Source organism: Odocoileus virginianus, chromosome 22, assembly GCF_023699985.2.
Source record: "Odocoileus virginianus isolate 20LAN1187 ecotype Illinois chromosome 22, Ovbor_1.2, whole genome shotgun sequence".
Classification (NCBI taxonomy): domain Eukaryota; kingdom Metazoa; phylum Chordata; class Mammalia; order Artiodactyla; family Cervidae; genus Odocoileus; species Odocoileus virginianus.
In genome coordinates, this window is record NC_069695.1 from 35,573,585 (window position 1) to 35,594,465 (window position 20,881).

The 20,881-nt window shown below is 41.4% G+C and overlaps 1 long non-coding RNA gene and 1 pseudogene across 1 annotated transcript in view; one reads left to right on the plus strand and one right to left on the minus strand.

The window, feature by feature from the left end:
• The window catches only part of LOC139030394 (uncharacterized), a 67,713-nt gene that overhangs the window by 20,719 nt on the left and 26,113 nt on the right, over positions 1 to 20,881 (minus strand). The window lies entirely within an intron of this gene.
• LOC110133244 (high mobility group protein B3 pseudogene) lies at positions 8,245 to 18,952 on the plus strand (annotated as a pseudogene).

Below are 20,881 nucleotides of genomic sequence, written 5' to 3' on the forward strand. Positions count from 1 at the left end.
GAGCAACTATGTAATTGCTATAACATTTTATTTCCTAACAGAAAGGAAGGGAAATTAATACCGTATGGCACAATGATAAGATCTGATAAAGTTACAGTAGTGGCTAAACATGTTATTGTATACACAGCTTTCTGAACTTCAAATACTTCATAATTAAAAAAAACAATAATGCTGGTAATAATTCGCCCATGTTACAGTGCTAATTAAGGACAGAACCAAAATTTAAATTCACATCTAACTCTGAAGTCCATGCTTTTCCCATAATATTGTGCTGCCTTGCCTCTCCAAAATAGAAACTCTGACATTTGCTTGAACTAGTATACACCCAAGTTGGAAGACTGAAAGTAAGTGTAACTCATCATTACATAGTTATTATTACCAGAAATTATAATACAAGTGTGGCAAGTACATTGGATGCATACCACCTTTTTTCTACTGTCTTTGAGATGGTTTAGTAATCCTAGACCAAGAGATTGTGAAAATTATCCCCTGATCTCAAATGGCCTCTTAGGATAGAACCCACAAGCTAGAAGCAGCATCTCTTTCTTAGAGTACAAGACATAATTAAAAATAAGGAGCACTATTATAAACTGCCATATGACCCAGCAATCCCACTTCTGGGCATACACACCGAGGAAACCAGATCTGAAAGAGACACGTGCACCCCAACGTTCATCGCAGCACTGTTTATAATAGCCAGGACATGGAAGCAACCTAGATGCCCATCAGCAGACGAATGGATGAGGAAGCTGTGGTACATATACACCATGGAATATTACTCAGCCATTAAAAAGAATTCATTTGAATCAGTTCTAATGAGATGGATAAACTGGAGCCCATCATACAGAGTGAAGCCAGCCAGAAAGATAAAGACCAATACAGTATACTAGCGCACATATATGGAATTTAGAAAGATGGTAACGATAACCCTATATGCAAAACAGAAAAAGAGACACAGATGTACAGAACAGACTTTTGGACTCTGTGGGAGAAGGCAAGGGTGGGATGTTTCGAGAGAACAGCATCAAAACATGTATATTATCTATGGTGAAACAGATCACCATATGGTGAAATAGATCACCCAGGTTGGATGCATGAGACAAGTGCTTGGGGCTGGTGCACTGGGAAGACCCAGAGGGATGGGATGAGGAGGGAGGTGGGAGGGGGGATGGGGATGGGGAACACATATAAATCCATGGCTGATTCATGTCAATGTATGGCAAAAACCACTACAATATTGTAAAGTAGTTAGCCTCCAACTAATAAAAATAAATGGAAAAAAAAATTAAGGAGCACTACTATGGACAAAGAAAGGAAAAGGAGTAAACCAAAGATAGTAGGTGAGCGGGGCTAACTGTGAGTGAGTTCTGAAGAAGGAATGGCAAAGAATCCTGAGGTTTAAAGAATAAGAAGAGGAGAGAGTGGGAGAGGAAGGATTATATATAAAGGAGGCATAAAGAGAACTAGGAGATGAGGTAAAGCCTGAAGACAGAGAAAGGTAAGAGAGAGAAAGTAAAAGGAAAATAGAACAGGAAAAAATAAAAAATTAGAGGAAAACAGTGGGACAGAGAAGCAGGGGGTATAAAATGAATGACATTAAGGAGAAGGTAGAGGCAGCCCTCCATCAGTTCATAAATTAGTTCCACGTCCTGCCATGTGGGTTTCCCCCTCCCTTTCCTGACATTAACAGGATCAGCAAGTCTGAGTGCTACATTTTGCAAGAGGAGGGTGATAAATTGAAAGCATCAGTGAGCAAACAGACCCTCGCAACGAAAATTAAGCACTGAGGAATGCAGATTAAATTCCGACATGACATAATACTCAGAAATGCACTGAAACACGATGTTGTTCTGGAACCACTTCCAGGTCTGCAGCAAGCCTCCAGACCACAGGCTGCTGGTACAGATTTTATTTCTCCCCCCACCCTAGTCCACCACTGTAGACTGGAATCTGACGCCATTTTTACTACTAAACAAGCAGGATGAAGCTTCACAAACATACCCCCAACCACACCCACACCTGCCAACACCTTTATTTATCCAGCAGGTTGAAGGGTGAGTGGCATGTAGCCATAACACACACCAGGGGAAACACACACTCTTCTGAATGTTTTTTTTCTCTCTCTCTCCCCCTTTCATGGAACTTAAAAAATTACATCCACAATGTGCAAAAAATGTCAGAGTTTTAAAAAACCTGTAGCTGCAATCAATTTTCTTCCAGGTTCATCAGGTTTGTTTTCATAGGTAAATATTTCTTTCTAAAAAGGTAGAGGCTAAAAATCCATAAAGCTGCAAGGGAGACTTAGTAAACGTATTAGTTTATATTGCCCAAATAAGCACTTGTTCTTTAAAGGGGGACTATTTTTTGGTGTCTTTTTTTTTCTTTTTTTTAAAGCACTTTATAGCCATTTCATCTGCTTATAAACAAGTTTTATGTTAATTCCAGTTAGGTTAATTCAGTAAGTATTTACATTAAACCCTTAACAAGTGTCTACTTATATGAAGGTCCTATGCCCTAATCCACACAACCTGAAAACATTAAACTGTCAGCCATATGCTGGATGATATATCAAAGGTCGGGCTCTTCCCAGGTGGCACTAGTGGTAAAGAACCCACCTGCCAATGCAGGAGATAGAAGAGGCGTTGAGTTCAATCCCTGGGTCAGGATAATCCCCTGGAGGAGGGCATGGAAACCCAAGCCAGTGTTCTGGCCTGGAGAATCCCCATGGACAGAGGAGCCTGGCAGGCTACAGTCCATAGGGTCACACAAAGTCGGGCACGACTGAAGTGACCTAGCACACACGTATACATATCAATGGTCATCTTTATATACAGGCAGTTCCTAAGGGAAAGCAAGCAGATCAACAAGCACAACTCAGCCACTCATTTCAACCTCGAGCCACCAAGGACCACCTACGTTCCACCATGGCACTGGGAACGGAACCACCCTGAGCTACACAACTACCACACGTGGTCACGCATAGATGTGAGGGCTGGACCATAAGGAAAGCTGAGCACCGAAGAATTGATGCTTTTGAACTGTGGTGCTAGAGAAGACTCTTGAGAGTCCCTTGGACTGCAAGGAGATCCAACCAGTCCATCCTAAAGGAAATCAGTTGAATATTCATTGGAAGAACTGATGCTGAAACTGAAACTCCAACACTTTGGCCACCTGATATGAAGAACTGACTCAATGAAAAGACCCTGATGCTGGGAAAGATTGAAGGTGGGAGGAGAAGGGGATGACAGAGGATGAGATGGTTGAATGGCATCACCGACTTGATGGATATGAGTTTGAGCAAGCTCCGAGAGTGGTGATGGACAGGGAAGCCTGGTGTGCTGCAGTCCATGGGGTTTCAAAGAGTCAGACACAACTGAGCAACTGAACTGAACTGATAAAACCACCAGAGCCCTTGGCCTCCCCTCCCATTCCCTTTCCTCCTCTCTGCTGCCGTATCAACCCTGCAGCCTCCCTTGGCACCAGCTCCAGGACATTCCCTGCTCAGGACACCTTTTTTTTTTTTCATTTATTTTTATTAGTTGGAGGCTAATTACTTTACAATATTGTAGTGGTTTTTGTCACACATTGACATGGATCAGCCATGGATTTACATGTATTCCCCATCCCGATCCCCCCTCCCACCTCCCTCTCCACCTGATCCCTCTGGGTCTTCCCAGTGCACCAAGCCTGAGCACTTGTCTCATGCATCCAACCTGGGCTGGTGATCTGTTTCACCCTAGATAATATACATGTTTCGATGCTGTTCTCTCGAAATATCCCACCCTCACCTTCTCCCACAGAGCCCAAAATTCTGTTCTGTACATCAGGACACCTTTTGAACAAGCAAACCCTGGCCAAACTCCTGCCACAACATGAATGGAAGAGCAGACACTGGCCTCAGACTCAGAAAACCTTGAGTGCCGAGTTCTCTACTTGCTAATTGTGTCTCAAAAGAAAATTTATTTCACCTCTTTGAGCTTCCATATCTTTACCCTTAAAATGGGAAAACGATCTCCTCTACCATCTTCACAGGATTGTGGTGAAGACGCTGTGAGCCTACTATGAGGGAGAGCGCTTTCTAAGTGCTCTAGTGATATATATTTATTCAGAAGCAACCTGTTTAGAGCTATATGGCAGTAAGTAGTGGCCTAATTTTATAAATTACAGGATACTGGAAAGGTCACAGCTTGGAAGTCAGACGTGGATCCAGTCCTGACTCTGGGATAAACCCAAACAAGTCACTTTCCTCCTCCCACCCTTTGTATGAGTTCATGTTTTTACTCAACTTGACGATCTCTGAAGACCCTTCAGGTACTGATAATCTGGGAGTCTAGAGTTGCACTGTTTAACTGCACACGTATTGGATAAGCTTTCAGGAATCAGCCTGGGAACGGAACTAACAGGATAACATTGCTTATATGGAAAAATGAGTTCTGAGCAATGACAACTGCCTTACAAGTGAACGTTTGGAACAAAATCAATTTGTAATTTGGAGACTGTATGAATCACTACTATAGATTTCCATTACAAAAAAAAAAAAAAAAAAACCCTTTGGTGAAGTTAGGGATCTCCCATGCTCTCCTGGAGTTGATTTTCCACAGCATTTCAGTTTTGTCACTGAATGTACTTGAGACCTGAGACGTGCGTGGGTTTTTAGTTAACCAAACCACCCCTATTTCTAAGGACAATGACTGGTCTGGTTTTCCTTTTGGTACGTGAGCTATATGTATTTATGCGTGTGTGTGTGTGTGTGTGTGTGTGTGAGGGAAGGGGACTAATCTGGATTTCACTTTAAATCTGATATTATATGGAATTATTATATATTATGAAAAGCATTTTGAATTCTTAGAAGAAGAAATATGTAATATTGACATACACTTTCATTTTTCACTTTTACTTTCTTCCTTATATCATTATGCCATTAACTGTCTAAAGTGAAAAAGGAAAGGGCAGTGTATCCCTCTGAAGTTCTAACAAAGGCAGTGCGATAACTAGTACTCTCTCAAATTAAAAAAATGAAATGAAATGAAAAGACTTTCTTGTCAATTGACCTTCCTAAAGCAGGGAAGTCTTGGACACATATTACCCCCGGGCCTCCAGATACAACATGTTATAGTAAACTCCTGATGCTATGAGGGAACATGGAGACATCATGGGATGCTGCTACTACAGAAGCTTGGGGTTATGTAACAAGAACTTTAGTTGCCAACCTCTGAATGGAGGACAGCTCAGTTGGAGGCTCAGAAACCTGATTTTTCACTGGCTCATCTCACATGGTCCAAGACTGAGGTTTCAATATATGGTTATTATGATAAAAGCAACCACAATTCAAGAAATCATAATTATGAAGATACATTACTCTAAAAAATTCTCTCACACACCTTCCTTCTATGGTGAGTTAAGCTCTACTCACTGTCAAGAAGATAATGTTTTCCCATTAGATAAAATGTACATGTTCCATTCACTTCACACTTCATTGTGAGATGCACAGACACCTTCTCTAAAGACAAGTTTAAAAATCACACTTTTAAACAAAAATAAAGTGACTTGTACAACAGGCTCCACAAAAAAAGTTCACACACAGTTTTTCAGAAACTATTCCAAGAACTGTGGTAGTTAATGTGTTAAAGTGATAGTCCTTTTCCCAACTATGGGGACATTTTGCATCCGATGGACTTAACCAAATTTATTACCAGACAGTAGACATTATCACACTCTGAAACATTATGTATTTGTGTAAGAAAAATTAAAAAAAAAAAAGAGGAGTTAAGGGAGTCAAGAGATATAAATTTCCAGTTATAAAATAAACAAGTCCTGGGCGTGACTTGTAATGTACAGCAGGACAACTATAGCTAACACCACATTGCATATTTAAAAGTTGCTAAGAGAATAGATCTTAAAGGTTCTCGTCACAAGAAAAAAATTAACTTTTTATATCTAAAACATCAGATCATTTTGACAATAAATCTGTTGCCCTGGCTTGAGAGGAAATAAAAATCTCTTCGTGAAAGGCTTTTATGTACTCTGCTGAGAGTCTTAGAAATCCTGGTTCTCTAATTATTAAAAAAAAAAAAAAAAAAGACATGTGAGCAATATCATTTTGTGATAGGATCGTTGTGATAGATTCCTGATAGAAATCAAATTTGGGTTCCCAAATCTAGCTGACTGGGACAATGATAGGCCAGGTGACGGCACAAGACGCTGCTTTCCCTCTGCAAGAGATCAGAGCCGTTCCTAAGGGATCCTTGTGTCAGTCAATACATCCTTGAAATCAAATCCAGGGCAGTCATGCATCAAAAACTTGCTCCTTGGAGAAGGAAGACGATGATGACAAGGTGATGACAACGAAATAGCTGGCATTTATTGTTCGTTCCTACAAGTCAAGCATCACTCAAAGAGCATTATGTAAATTAGCTCATTTAAACCCGACAACAACTCCCGGATAGCTTATTTACACATGCTGCTGCTGCTAAGTCACGTCAGTCGTGTCCGACTCTGTGCGACCCCATAGACGGCGGCCCACCAGGCTCCCGTCTCTGGGAATCTCCTGGCGAGAATACTGGAGTGCGTTGTTTATGTTGACTGAATAACTTGCCCAAAGGTACACAGCTCAGAAACAGCAAGGCCTCCACCCAAACTCAGATGGGTCTGTGTGCGGGACCACTTCATCTGCACCTACAGGTCGTCTTTCCACCCTAATCTCTGCACCAATTTTATAAACTGTGCCAATTTTACACCCAGGTGGTTGACCTCTACGAGCTGCATCAGTGGGTTTCCCTGCCTTCTGGATGGTAGTTGTTTCGGCCATGGAGCCAAGGCAGGAGGTCGAGGGGAGGAAAGAGGCGAAGGCTGTGCTGCTTATTTGCTGGGCTTCCTCCCTGTGGAGTCACCTCAAGCTGGGGCTTATTTCCGAAGCCCTATTCCTAGAGTATCATTTCCCAATCAATACTGTGGAATGCTCTGACACGTATAATGATGGTCCTGGGGTTTCTTGAGACCCAGGAGCCAATTTTTGACTAGGCATGTTAGTGTGCAGGTACTTATATTCTCCGAGACCAAGAGAGAAGAGAAAAGATCCTGTGCATGTGTCCGTGTGTGTGTGTTTACATCACAAGCAGTCCTAAAAGAGGCCCTGGTCCCTGTGCCAATGCAAGAAGTACAGTCACTACACTCAAGGGACTGCATCGTGCCTCTAACACTGCAGCTTGGAATGCAGTTCTCCTCGAAAATAATCCTAAAGAACCACAATGTTGCAGCTACTAGAGACCCTAGAGATAAAAAAGGAAGAGTTCCAACCCCTTCATTTTTCAGATAAGTCAATGCATCAGAGCAAGAAGTGACCTTCGTGGATTTCCAGTTCAAGAGTCTGATTCCATTCATCAAACTCTCGGAGTGCTGGGGGCTTTCTCTTGTTCCTCCAGCAACTGCCTCCTCTGTCCACTTAGTTTGCAAAACCAGCAAGATATTAGCAATGACACAATATCTCAGAGTGTTTACTTATTAAGCCTACTATATTATAAACAGTGTTGTGTGTGTGTTAGTCGTTAAGCTGTGCTCAGCTTTTTGCGACCCCGTGGACTATAGCTGGCCAGACCCCTCTGTCCATGGAATTCTCTGTGCAAGAATACTGGAGCGGGCTGCCTTTCCCTTCTCCAGGGGATCTTTCCAACCCAGGGATCCAACGCGGGTCTCCTGCATTGCAGGCAGATTCTTTACCGTCTGAGCCACCAGGGGAGCCCAGTATACTACAAGCAATTTTACATATTATTAAGTAGGGCTTCCCTGATAGCTCATGGAATACTGAATACTGGGCTCCAGTAGTCTTTGGCTTCCCTGGTGGGTCAGACGGTAAAAAATCTGCCTGCAATGCGGGAGACCTGGGTTCGATCCCTGGGTTGGGAAGATCCCCTGAAGAAGGGAAAGGCTACCCACTCCAGTATTCTGGTCTGGAGAATCCCATGGACTGTATAGTCCATGGGGTCGCAAAGAGTCAGACACGACTGAGCGACTTTCACTTTCAAGTATTTTACAAAATTTTTAATGACTGTATAGCCTTTTGGTTTTGGGGTGTAGTGTCCTTTCTTTCATCAGTCCTCTGTTTAATTCGTCTCTTCTTCGCTCCACTGACGAGGGAGGGATTCCTGCCCTAGGGTGACAGGGATGGCCGGATACATGACGCCTGGCCCTGGACAGATGAGATGGACAGCAGGTTCACAGCCCCATAGACTCACGGCCTAAGGGAACATGGTGCACACCACGCAGAACTGCCCGGGGGCTGCCCCCAGAAACAGAGTGAACACGCAGGGTCTGCGGGAAGCAGACTCCATAGAAACAAGAGGGTGAGGTGACCCCTGGCTTCTACCGGGGGTGTCACTGACTTGTCTGAACAACTCTGCACACTGGCAGGGAACTGAAGAGGCCCACTATTCAGGGATAAGCAGCACTGTGCCTGGCCCCGTGATAAGGAGGGGCTTGGGCCAGTGTATCCTATCCCAGGGAACAGAATTTGTGAAGGAGGGGACAATTAATTGAAAGAATGCAATTAAGCCATTCAAGCCCCTCCCCACATCCAGTTTCAGATGTCAAGGCAGCACATATTCTTGAGCCCTAACCCTAGGTCTTACACCACACCCTGCTGCTTAAATTCCCAGTATTTCATTCTCATAAACAAAACTACAGTGGACACCTTAGGACAGCCATCATTTTGCCTATCTCTGGTCATTCCCATAGGATAAATGCCTTGATGCCGAACTTCAATGGGAAAAATACAAGATTAAGATAAACACTATTCCGTAATTATGTACGTTGGTGGAAGGTTTGTACTCCATCCCTCATTTGTCAGATAATATTCATATTCTGGACAGAATGCTGTTTTGCTTTTCACCAGATGCTTTATTATTATAAAACCTATAAGCTCCTATAAAAATATTCAAACAGTTGAAAATGGTATATAATGAAAGCTAAAAGCCTCTCTCACCAAGCCACACTAGGAGGCCGTTCCCCCAAAACAACTACAAAATGCTTATGGATACACAAGCGTATTAGTGTGTGTGTATGTTAGTTACTCAGTCATCTCAGATTCTCTGCAACCCCGTGGACTGTAGCTGCCCAGGCTCCTCTGGCCATGGAATTCTCCAGAGAATACTGGAGTGGGTTGCCACTCCCTTCTCCAGACAAGCATACCATAGTATATCTTTAAAAAAAAGTTTGAATCCAATAAATGGGAGGGTGATATGCTTTATGTTGAAACTGCATAGTACTTCGTTAGACGGATGCTGCATTCATTTGCAAGAACTGCCATAAAAAAATAACACTGGCTAGGTGGCTTAAAACAACAGAAATTTATTTCCTCACAGTTCTGGAGGCTAAAGTCCAAGATCAAGGTGCCAGCAAGTCTGGTTTCTTCTGAGGCTTCTCTCCTTACCTAGCAGACAGCTGCCTTCTAACTGTGTCCTCACACGGCCCTTCCTCTCTGTGCGTGCCCCCTGGCCTTTCTCATCTTCCAAGGACATCAGACATATTGAATTAGGGCTCCCCCACCCATATGATCTGTTAAGGGACTGTATTCAATATGTCACAAAATTGGAAAACTCAGCAGTGGCCACAGGACTGGAAAAGGTCAGTTTTCTTTCCAATCCCAAACAAGGATGATGTCAAAGAATATTTAAACTACTGTACAATTGCATTCATTTCACATACCAGTAAGGTTAAGCTCAAAATCCTTCAAGTTAGGCTTCAGCAGTATGTGAACTTCTAAATGTACAAATTTAGAAAAGGCAGAAGAACCAGAGACCAAACTGCCAACATTCATTGGATCATAGAGAAAGCAAGGGAATTCCAGAAAAACACCTACTTCTGCTTCATTGACTATGCTAAAGCCACAGATTGTGTGGATCACAACAAACTGTGGAAAATTCTTAAAGAGATGGGAATACCAGACCACCTTACTTGTCTCCTGAGAAACCTATATGTGGGTCAAGAAGCAATGGTTAGAACTGGACATGGAACAACAGACTAGTTCCAAATTGGGAAAGTACAAGTCTATATATTGTCACCCTGCTTATTTAACTTATTAATATAACTTTAATATATGCAGAGTACATCATGTGAAATGCTGGATGAATCACAAGCTGGGATCAAGATAGCTGGGAAAAATATCAACAAACTCAGATATGCAGCTGATATACCACTCCAATGGCAGAAAGTAAAGAGGAACTAAAGAGCCTCCTGATGAAGGTGAAAGAGCAAAGTGAAAAAGCTGGCTTGAAACTCAATATTAAAAAAACTAAGATCATGGCATCTGATTCCATCGCTTCATGGCAAATAGATGGGGAAAAATTGGAAACTGAAAGATTTTACTTTCTTGGGCTCCAAAATCACTGTGGATGGTGACTGCAGCCACAAAATTAAAAGGTGCTTGCTCCTTGGAAGGAAAGTTATGACAAACATAGACCAAATATTAAAAAGCAAAGACATCACTTTGCTGACAAAGGTCCATCTAGTCAAAGCTATAGTTCTTCCAATAGCCATGTACAGATGTGAAAGTTGGACCATAAAGAAGGCTGCGCATCGAAGAATTGATGCCTTCAAACTGGTGCTGGAGAAGATTCTTGAGAGTCTCTTGGACTGAAGGAAATCAAACCAGTCAATCCTAAAGGAAATCAACCCCGAATATTCATTGGAAGGCCTGATGCTGATGCTGAAGGTCCAACACTCTGGCCACTAGATGTGAAGAGCCAAATTATTGGAAAAGACCCAGAAGCTGAGAAAGACTGAAGGCAAAATGAGAAGGGGGTGGCAGAAGACGAGATGGTTAGATAGCATCACCAACTCAATGGACACAAAGTTGAACAAAATCCAGGAGAGAGTGAAGGACAGGGAAGCCTGGCGTGCTGTAGTTCATGGGGTCATGAAAAGTCAGATATAACTTAGCGACTGAACAACAACAATTTCTAATCTCATTTCAACTTAATCGGTTCTTTAAAGGCCCTTTTTCCAAAGAGAGTCACATTCTAAGATACTGGGGGTTAGAACTTCAACACAGGAATTTGGCAGGGGGGATCATAATTCAGCCCAGAAGAGACACACCATAAACTTTATTGCTTTCAGCTTTTTACTATTATAATAATGCTGGAGTGAATATCATTGCCCATATTTTTGAACATGTAGGTATATCTGTAGAATAAACACCTAGAAGCAGAACTGCTGGGTCAAAGGAATCAATTTTTGTACCTGTTGCCAAACTGCCCTCCAAGAAAGTCTGTCAAATTTAAACTCCCACCAGCAGTGTGTATGAGTAGTCACATGAGATGTGATCAAACTTTTTTCATCTTTGCCAAACTGTCAGTAAAAAGTGATTTCTTATTTTGGTCTGCTTCTTTTAATTATAAGTGAATTTTTATACAGTATTCATTTTTCATAAGATGACTACCATCCTTGTTTCACACATGCTATTACATTTACAGTGATTAAGTGCTTATATATATATAATTTTAAAATCAAAGTTGTTAAAATGTCTTTATTCAAATCTATAGTGAGGTAATTGAAACACTGGTTCCAATATAACTGATTTAAAGAAGTATGGGACTTCCGTGGTGATCCAGTGGTTAAGAGTCCACCTTCCAATGCAGAGAACACGCGTTCAATCCCTGGTCTGGGAAGATTCCACGTGTCATGGGACAACCAAGCCCGCACACTGAAGCTACTGAGTCTGTGAGCTCTGGAACCCAGGCCACAACTAGAGAGAAGCCCCTCACCACAAGGAAGGATCCAGCATGCCACAACCAAGACCCACTGCAGCCAAAAATAAATAAATAAATAATAAGATATCTTTAAAAAGAAGTATGGCCCTACAAGCTTTGCATAGAATCTGTTCTACACAAGTACTTGCTGAATGAGACTGATCACTGGTGGAGTTTGCTGTATATCAGCAAAGGTAATAAATCCAGCCCCTTTAAAAAAAACAAAATGAACCTAGCTCCTAATCACCAGTGCATTGCTGAGTGATGGTACATCTCTCAGTAACTTTGAATTAATTCAAACACATTTTCCTCTACTGGTTCTTTTCCCTTTGACAAATAGGCATGACTGAGCCTGGTGTTTTCAAACTGGATTGAAAGGAAAAAAAGGTTGTTTTTAATTTGAACGTTACCTGAAAATCTTGGTAAATAAACTGAATCTAATTTTTAACGCAGTACCAGTACAAACTTAAATTTTCTTGTATATTGCTGTGCTTCGGGAGCCTCTGGAAGACACAGCACCAGGGCAGCCTCAAGTTCAGGACTTCCCTGGTGGTCCAGTGGTTGGGAATCCACCTGCCACTCCAAGGGACACAGGTTCAATCCCTGGTCCAGGAAGATTCCACATGCCCTGGTGCAACTAAATCCGTGAGTGGCAACTACTAGGCCCATATGCAGCAACGACTAAAGCCTGTGCTCCCTAGAGCCCATGCTCCACGACAAGAGAAGCCACTCTAATGAGAAGCCCATGCACCGCAACAAAGAGGGACCCCTGCTGCCCACAACTACGGAAAAGCCCGCGCACAGCAACGAAGACCTGCTGCAACCAAAAATTAATTAATTAACAACAACAACAAAAAGAAGACAGGATTTCCTATCAGAATGAGCAGACAGAAAAAAAAAAAAAAAAGAATGAGCAGACAGCATAAGTAAGATCAGGTACAAATGAATAGGCAAGATGCTGAGAAAAGACTAGTTTACTTGCTATGGAACATAAAAATTTTAAACAGAAAAATTGCCTGCAGGGTTTTGGTATGAGTGTATTTATGGGGAGGGGGACTCCCAGGGAGGGAGGAAATCGTGTTCATATTGAATAGAACTATCCAGGTTTCCCAAGTGCCTCCCAATAGCAGCAGGAATATTTATGAACAGATATACTACTCAATTCTGTTTGCCACATGTAAATCTAAAAGTGCACATTAAGTTTGCCATGTTTCAGGATTTCATCATGTTTTTGGCAAGAGTACGTACACATAAGGAGACCTTTTGTTAAACCACATAACTCTGATCTTGTTTATGAGCTCTAAAATTAAATTATCTCACATAAATACTCAGAAGGTAATTGTCATATTAGTCTCAATGGTCCACAGTACCACCACAAAAGAGCCAGTCACAATTCATTCTGTGACATGGGCGGCCTGGCGGCCTGGTATAATGTGCTGCTTCGTGGGAGTTTCATGACCTACAGACTCTCATGCATCTGGAGACGGGAAGAGTGGCTGGAAGCACTTTTGCTGGATCTGTGGCAAAAGCATTTACTATTGAATAAGGGAAATGCACGAATGTGAAAGAATGAAGGCCGTAGTTCAGAGCCCACAAACTTTCTCTGTGAAGAGACAAATAGTAAATATTTTAGATTTTGCAGACCATTAAGTCTCTGTCACAACTTCTAAGCTCTGCTGTTGTATCATGAAAACCGCCATAGAGAACACAAAAATAAACAGCTGTAGCAGTGTTCCAATAAAACTTTATTGACCAAAAAAGGTAGACAGGCCAGATTTGGCCTATGGGTCATAATTTACCACCTCTTGCTCTAGACTACATTAATCTTCCCCTTCTCTGGTATTTTCTTTTCTAAACATGCACCATTACTATGTCCCAGGTCCTATTCGACTATCTAAAAATTATTTTATTTAATCCTGGAAACAAATCTGCTATAATCACCTTCCCATTTTATAGATAGGCTTACCAGGTGGCACAGTGATAAAGAATCTGCCTGCCAATGCAGAAGACATAAGAGATGTGGGTTCAATCCCTGGGTCAGGAAGATCCCCTGGAGTAGGAAATGGCAACCCACTCCAGTATTCTTGGCTCAGAAAATTCCACGGACAGAGCATCCTGGAGGGTTACAGTCCATGGGGTCACAAAGAATCAGACAGAACTGAGCACACACACACACATTTTATAGATGAGGAAACTAAGGCACAGAGATGTTGAGCAACTTTCCCAGGGTTGTACAACCAGAGAACTAGAACTTGAACCCAGGCAGTCTGACCACAGAGACCACAGCTTGCCACCCACTCCTGTGAGGTTTTAACTGTACTAAGAACTCTTAAAAAAAAAAAATCCATCCACCCTTCCAGGGACTCCTGAAGCTCCGCAAGTCTGACTGGTACCCGGAGCAGATTATTTTTGCTAGTCTTCATCCAAGTGGACCCTAGGTCCATTCTAGTCCTATGTGAGACTTCTAACAAGGGAAACACAGGGAGACACTGAGGGTCCCAACTCCAGGTTGGCATTGGATCTTCCCAGACACCTTATGAAGTCTTCTGGATATTTATCCAGCATCTTTTCCCAATTTGCTATAAGCCTAGAAGTTACTGTGTCCCCTAAGGGATAATTGGCGACAATACTGTGCTACTAAAATTTGCTGTTTAAAAAAACAAGAGAAAACACTAGAAAATTATCATATTGCATATAAAATTAATGACTACAGAAATAAAAATTTACCCCAAAGTTCTCTTAGAACACAAAATTACAGGTTCACTGGATGAAAAGTGATGATGTTTGTCACTATAAGTAACAGGATACTACTATGAGGTTTGGAATTTACCTCTTTAAATCTGAATGAAGTAAACACATCCTGGCTGTTGGGGTTCTGATACCACTAAGGATGGGAGGGCAAGTTTAACTTGCTGCTTGCCAAAAAGTCCTCAGGATTTGCTTCTCCCTCACCCTCCCATCATATTTTCTAGATTTCCTTTCAATCAAAACTTACCTCTTTTGATAGGGTTAAAACCACATAATTAAAGAAGAAAGTAAACTGAACATTCCCTTTCAGAACATGGAAACTTCCTGTGGTTGCCAAAAAGAACTTGAAATGCTTTAAGACTGAGAGTATACATTCAGTCAAATCAGCAAATATAAATTAATAGCTTTGTGTAAGGATTTAGAATGTAAGTATTGTAGAATGAGAAAAGAGGTTTTCTCTGAAACGGCCTCTGGGAAAGGAAGTGGGTATTTTCACATCCCATTCATAAAAGCCAAGGACAAGTCCATAAACTTTTCTATGGCCTTTACTGCAGAGGAAAAAAATTCTATTTCTATTTGTTAAAAGATTTCATACCCTGGGAAAACAAAAAATGTTTAGCTCTGAAGAGGACACACAAATCTTAGGCAGGATATATTTGTGAGCTTAAAAAAAAGATATTTTATCACATAAAACACCACTGTGGTATTGTGACTGAAGTCCTTGACAGCTTTGAAGTTTTCATTGAACAGGAAAGATATGAAAAGGCAGAGGAGAAGAAAAACATGTGAAGCCTACTATATACCAAGCTCCATGCTAGGAAGTTTAATATAAATTACTACATCAAGGAAATAACTAATTTAAAATATTAATTGCTGCTTTGTTGCTAAATCATATCCGACTCTTTTGCAACCCTGTGGTCTGCAGCCCACCAGGCTCCTCTGTTCATGGGATTCTCCAGACAAGAATACTGGAATGAGTTGCCATTTCCTTCTCCAGAGGATCTTCCCAACCTAGGAATAAAACCCATAGCTCCTGCCGCTCTCCTGCTTTGCAGGCGGGTTCTTTACTGCTGAGTCACGGGGGAAGAAAAATCTTAGTTATCATCTTTAAGTTTTGCAGGTTGCTAATATGACCAACCTAGACAGCATATTAAAAAGCAGAGACATTACTTTGCCAACAAAGGTCCGTCTAGTCAAGGCTATGGTTTTTCCAGTAGTCATGTATGGATGTGAGAGCTGGACTGTGAAGAAAGCTGAGTGCCAAAGAATTGATACTTTTGAACTGTGGTGTTGGAGAAGACTCTTGAGAGTCCCTTGGACTACAAGGAGATCCAACCAGTCCATCCTAAAGGAGATCAGTCCTGGGTGTTCATTGGAAGGACTGATGCTGACGCTGAAACTCCAATACTTTGGCCACCTCATGCAAGGAGCTGACTCATTTGAAAAGACCCTGATGCTGGGAACGATTGAGGGCATGAGGGAAAGGGGACGACAGAGGATGAGATGGTTGGATGACATCACCAACTCGATGGACATGGGTTTGGGTGGACTCCGGGAGCTGGTGATGGACAGGGAGGCCTGGCGTGCTGCAGTTCGTGGGGCTGCAAAGAGTCGGACACGACTGAGCGACTGATCTGAATTGAATTATCATTAAAAATATTTTCTCTTATTTCAATTTCTGTTGGGAAATTTTTAATTTTATTGTGCAGGCACTTTTCTTTTACACTAACACCTTCTTTTAAAAGCAGGCTGAGGAAAACTGACCTGCAAATGATTGTGCCTGCCTGTCTTATAACTGTTGTAAGAGCAATGGAACCTCTGGAGCATTTTCAGTTACCAAGGTCTTCGTTTCCATCTCCCACCCCACCTCCCAATTATAAACTAATATATTTTTCAACATGAGGACTCGTGTGTGTTCATGACTATAATAAATGAGGCATGGCTTTGCAAGCAGTTGGGATATCCCCTCGAGAAGTTGTTTATATAATTAAACCCTGAAGCATCTGAACATGGTTAATGTGGTGTGCGACCCACTCTTGTATCTGAAGTAACTGCAAAGCTGCATCACGTATTTCCAGCAACTACTCAGATGATTCCTAAATCCTCCACCCAGCCTTCCCATTGTAACCTGGAGATTTGCTTCAAGCACAGCAAACCCGCTGCCTTCTCTCACACCTCCTGCCTCAATTTTGCTGAAGACTCACTTCCCTTGACTTAAACTAAGTTACTTCTATTGTTATGTTTTCTGTGTTCTGGACACTGGCTAGATTCGCTAAACCGTTTTATGTTTTAAAATAAAAGCTGTGGGGCTCTGACTATAATCATTTACTGAATATCTGCGAACCTGTATAGAACCTGTTTGCTCTATTTAGATAATTTATACTTTTCTTTGCATAGATAATCCAAATTTCCTCATGCAACACCAATAACAACTCACATATATATATATATGATATATATACATATCACTTTTAAATATATATATTACTATTCCCACTTTACAGATGAGGAAGTTGAGCCTAAGAAGTTAAAAATGGCTAGGACAGTGATAATGATTCAAACCCACTCACTGATTTCCCAAACTTACTGCTCTTAAACATTAGGCAATACTGCCTAATTTAGCTGTTTATCTGGAGTGGTGAATATAAAACCATACATAATTACATCCCCAGAAAGTATGCTCAACTCCATCTTTATATCTTTTTAAAAATCACTTTTGTAAGGCTAAATTTAGATGAGCTAACTCTTAACAGTATTTTGATTATGAATAGCCTAGAGAATTTGACAATGCTGCTGGACCCTTTGCCCAGGAAAAAAGCACATACCACATGTACAACAGTCTAGATGGCTGTCAACTTTAAATGTGTCTCCACTGAGAGATTAGAATCCTTCTCCATCACAGGCTCATATTGCCAGGTCATCTCTCTGCAGTTATTACCAGCAAGTCTTCCCATTCTTTGATTTTACTTTCTACTGAGTGTGAAAGGTAAACTTTTCATTACTACATTCTGGCCTTGACAAAGGGAAATGACTCACAGCGGACTTGCCACACTGTTGAGTACCTTTGTCTTCAACATTGATGTTAAAGATGGAGTGGCCTTTGTACCCATCAGCTCAGAGATGTGGCACTGTTTGGCTCCTTGCCAGTACATTTTCCCTCCTGCTGAAATAGTCTTTTATGACTTGCATATGAAAACACATAATCAGCTCAGTCATGTCTGACTCTTTGCAGCTCCACGGACAGCAGCATGCCAGGCTTCCCTGTCCATCACCAACTCCCAGAGTTCACTCAAACTCCTACCATCCAACCATTTCATCATACTTGGTGATGCCATCCAACCATCTCATCCTCTGTCATCCCCTTCTCCTCCTGCCTTTAATCTTTCCCAGCATCAGAGTCTTTCACATAATAATAAGCCACAATTCATTTTCCTATGCAGAATCATTCAGAGAATGGGGCTTGACCACAAGGCATAAGAAAAAGACTGTGGAGAAGCCAGTTATAAAAGGCAGTCTGGAGTTCCATGGAGGTTAAGAGCCCAAGCTTTGGAGTAAGGCAGCTAATTAAGACAACTGTAGGTTCAAGTCTGTTCTGCCACTCACTTCCTATGTGACCTTAAAAAATTTGTTTAACCTCTCTGCCTTTCTTAATCTGTGAAATTGTCTAATACTACACATCTCCTGTGGTCCAAGTTAATGCCAAGATTAGATGCTGAGATCAGGTTAAGAAAAATGCAGACTCTGGGCTCTCATGGAGGCAAGTAGCACAAGGCTATGGAGCGCGGAGCCGCGCGTCGGGCCTCGCACTGCCCAGACCAGTGAACAATGCAGTCAACGTGGCTAACGGTGATCCCGAGAAGCCGAAAGGCAAGATGTGTGCTTATGTCTTTTTTGTGCAGGTGTGCAGAGAGGAACATAAGAAGAAAAACCCGGAGGTCCTTGTCAATTTTGCTGAATTTTCCAAGAAATGCTCCAAGAGGTGGAAGACCATGTCCGGGAAAGAGAAGTCTAAATTCAATGAAATGGCAAAAGTGGATAAAGTGCTCTATGATCGGGAAATGAAGGATTACAGACCAGCTAAGGGAGGCAAGAAGGAGGACCCTAAGGCCCCCAGGAGACCACTGTCTGGATTTCTCCTATTCTGCTCCGAATTCCACCCCAAGATCAAGTCTACAAACCCTGGTGTCTCCAGCAGAGATGTGGCAAAGAAGCTGGGCGAGATGTGGAATAACTTAAGTTACAGTGAGAAGCAGCCATACATCAACAAAGCAGCGAAGCTGAAGAAGTATGAGAAGGATGTCTCAGACTGTAAGTCTAGAGGGAAGTTTGCTGGTGCCAAGGGTCCTGCTAAAGTTGCCGGGAAAAAGGTGGAAGAGGAAGATGAAGAGGATGAGGAAGAAGAGGAGGAGGAGGAGGAAATAAAAAAACTGTTGATCTGTCTCCTTGTGAATACCTTAAGGTAGGGAGCACTGTGATTGACACACCTCTCACCCGAGACGTGTCTGTTGCCCTCATTAGGTTTAATCACCCAGTTGGATCATGATCATATCGTAGTCTCTCAAAGCACTCCAGCAATTGTCAGTGGTTTACAGGAAGTGACCATGGGTGTTTGGAGCACCCGGAAACTGTATCAAAGCTGTACATACTTCCAAACATTTTAAAAAAGAAAAGGGTCTCATGTTCTCCTCACTCTGTGCACTTTGCTGTTGGTATGACAAGGCATTTAAAGATGTCTTTGGCATTTTTTATTTTTTTAATTTGTAAGGTGATGTGTTAATTCTATGGTCATTGGCTAGAAATCCCAAGTTCTCAACTGTACATATCTATGGTTTGCAAAAAGAACAAAGCAACTGAGACACGCTCTTGATGCTCCTTGCTTGGTGTGGAGGCTTGTGGGAGTGATGCCTTCTGGAGGGGCATGCTCAGGGCGCGCACTGCGGGGCTGGACCTGTGGACACTGCAGTGGGCATCCATTTAGCTTCGGGTTGTCTTGTTTTTGTATATAGTGACATAGCATCCGCTGCCATTCTTAGCTGTGGAAAAGGGGGATGGGGTCAGCTGGCATGAGAAGTGTTTTGGATCCTTTTTAGTTGAAGTGCGGTAGTTTTAAACTGGTTTTTTTTTTTTAAAACAAACTGTAGAACTCTTCATTGTCAGCAAAGCCAAGAGCCACTGCACCAGTGAAAGTTCAAGAACCTTCTGTACTAAACATGATCTGCAACGTTCTGTTATTTTTTTTTTTTTTTGGTATGTTTAGAATGTTGAAATGTTTTTGAAGTTAAATAAACAATATTACATTAAAAAAAGAAACAAACATGCAAGACTTTGGCTTATAGTAAGTACTGGATAATGGGTGGTATTACTATATTATTCTTAGTATTTTTCAATAAACTGGTTATCTGGCACAATTACGGAAGTTTATATTCTAATCAACAGATAGTTTTCAAATATGTATTTATCACTGTTGAAATATGCAGTACTAAACCACGGAATTTTTGCCTGAAACCAAAAGGAAACCCAATCAACTGTATTACTTATTTTTAAAGAACTGGAACATAGTGAAAATGCTTAAAGAGGCAATCATGTGTTAAGTCCCTATTTTTAATAATTTGGGAGGATCCTCCAGACTCAGGGTTATACAAATAACCATTAATCATCATTATTATATAATAGATATGCAGAAATACAGAATAAGAGAGGGTTTTAGATGATAAAATATCAATTATTCTGTGATGCAGCCTTTTATTAAGAAGTCATCAAGCAGAATTCCCTGGCAGTTCAGTGTTTAGAATCCCTTCACTTCCACTGCAGGGGGCATGGGTTTGATCCCTGGGTGGGGAAATAAGATCTTGCATGCAGCAGTGGAGCAGTAAAAAATAAATTAATAAGAAGTCATCAAGAAGATTTATTTTTAAGAGATATTGAGAATGTAGTTTGTATTTATTGAATGAAGGCCAACCTGAAAATCACAGATGTCAGAGTTTCATGTATTCTCTTATTATGTCTCAAAATTTCCTAGCATGACAAAGATTATAAGCCTACTCTATATTTGAAGCAATTGTGTGTTAGGAAGCTTTAATTTGCCAATGTACACATCTAGTAACTTGTGTGAAAGTAACTAGTAATTAGTACATTAGCATTCCAACCTTGGCTTAACTTCAAACCCCCGTTGTTTTTTTCACCATACTCTGCTGCCTGCCAAATTTTACAAGGGAAAAGGCATAATTTTCAAACCAGTCAGGAATTCTGCTTATAAGATTGTCTTACTCTCTCCATTATCAATCAGACAACTTCCTGGAGGGGAAAAATGGCAAAGGTTGCAGAATAAATATACAGAATGTACAGTTTCTAGAATAGAAAGATTTCAAATTCAAAAAATAGAAGGTAAAAAA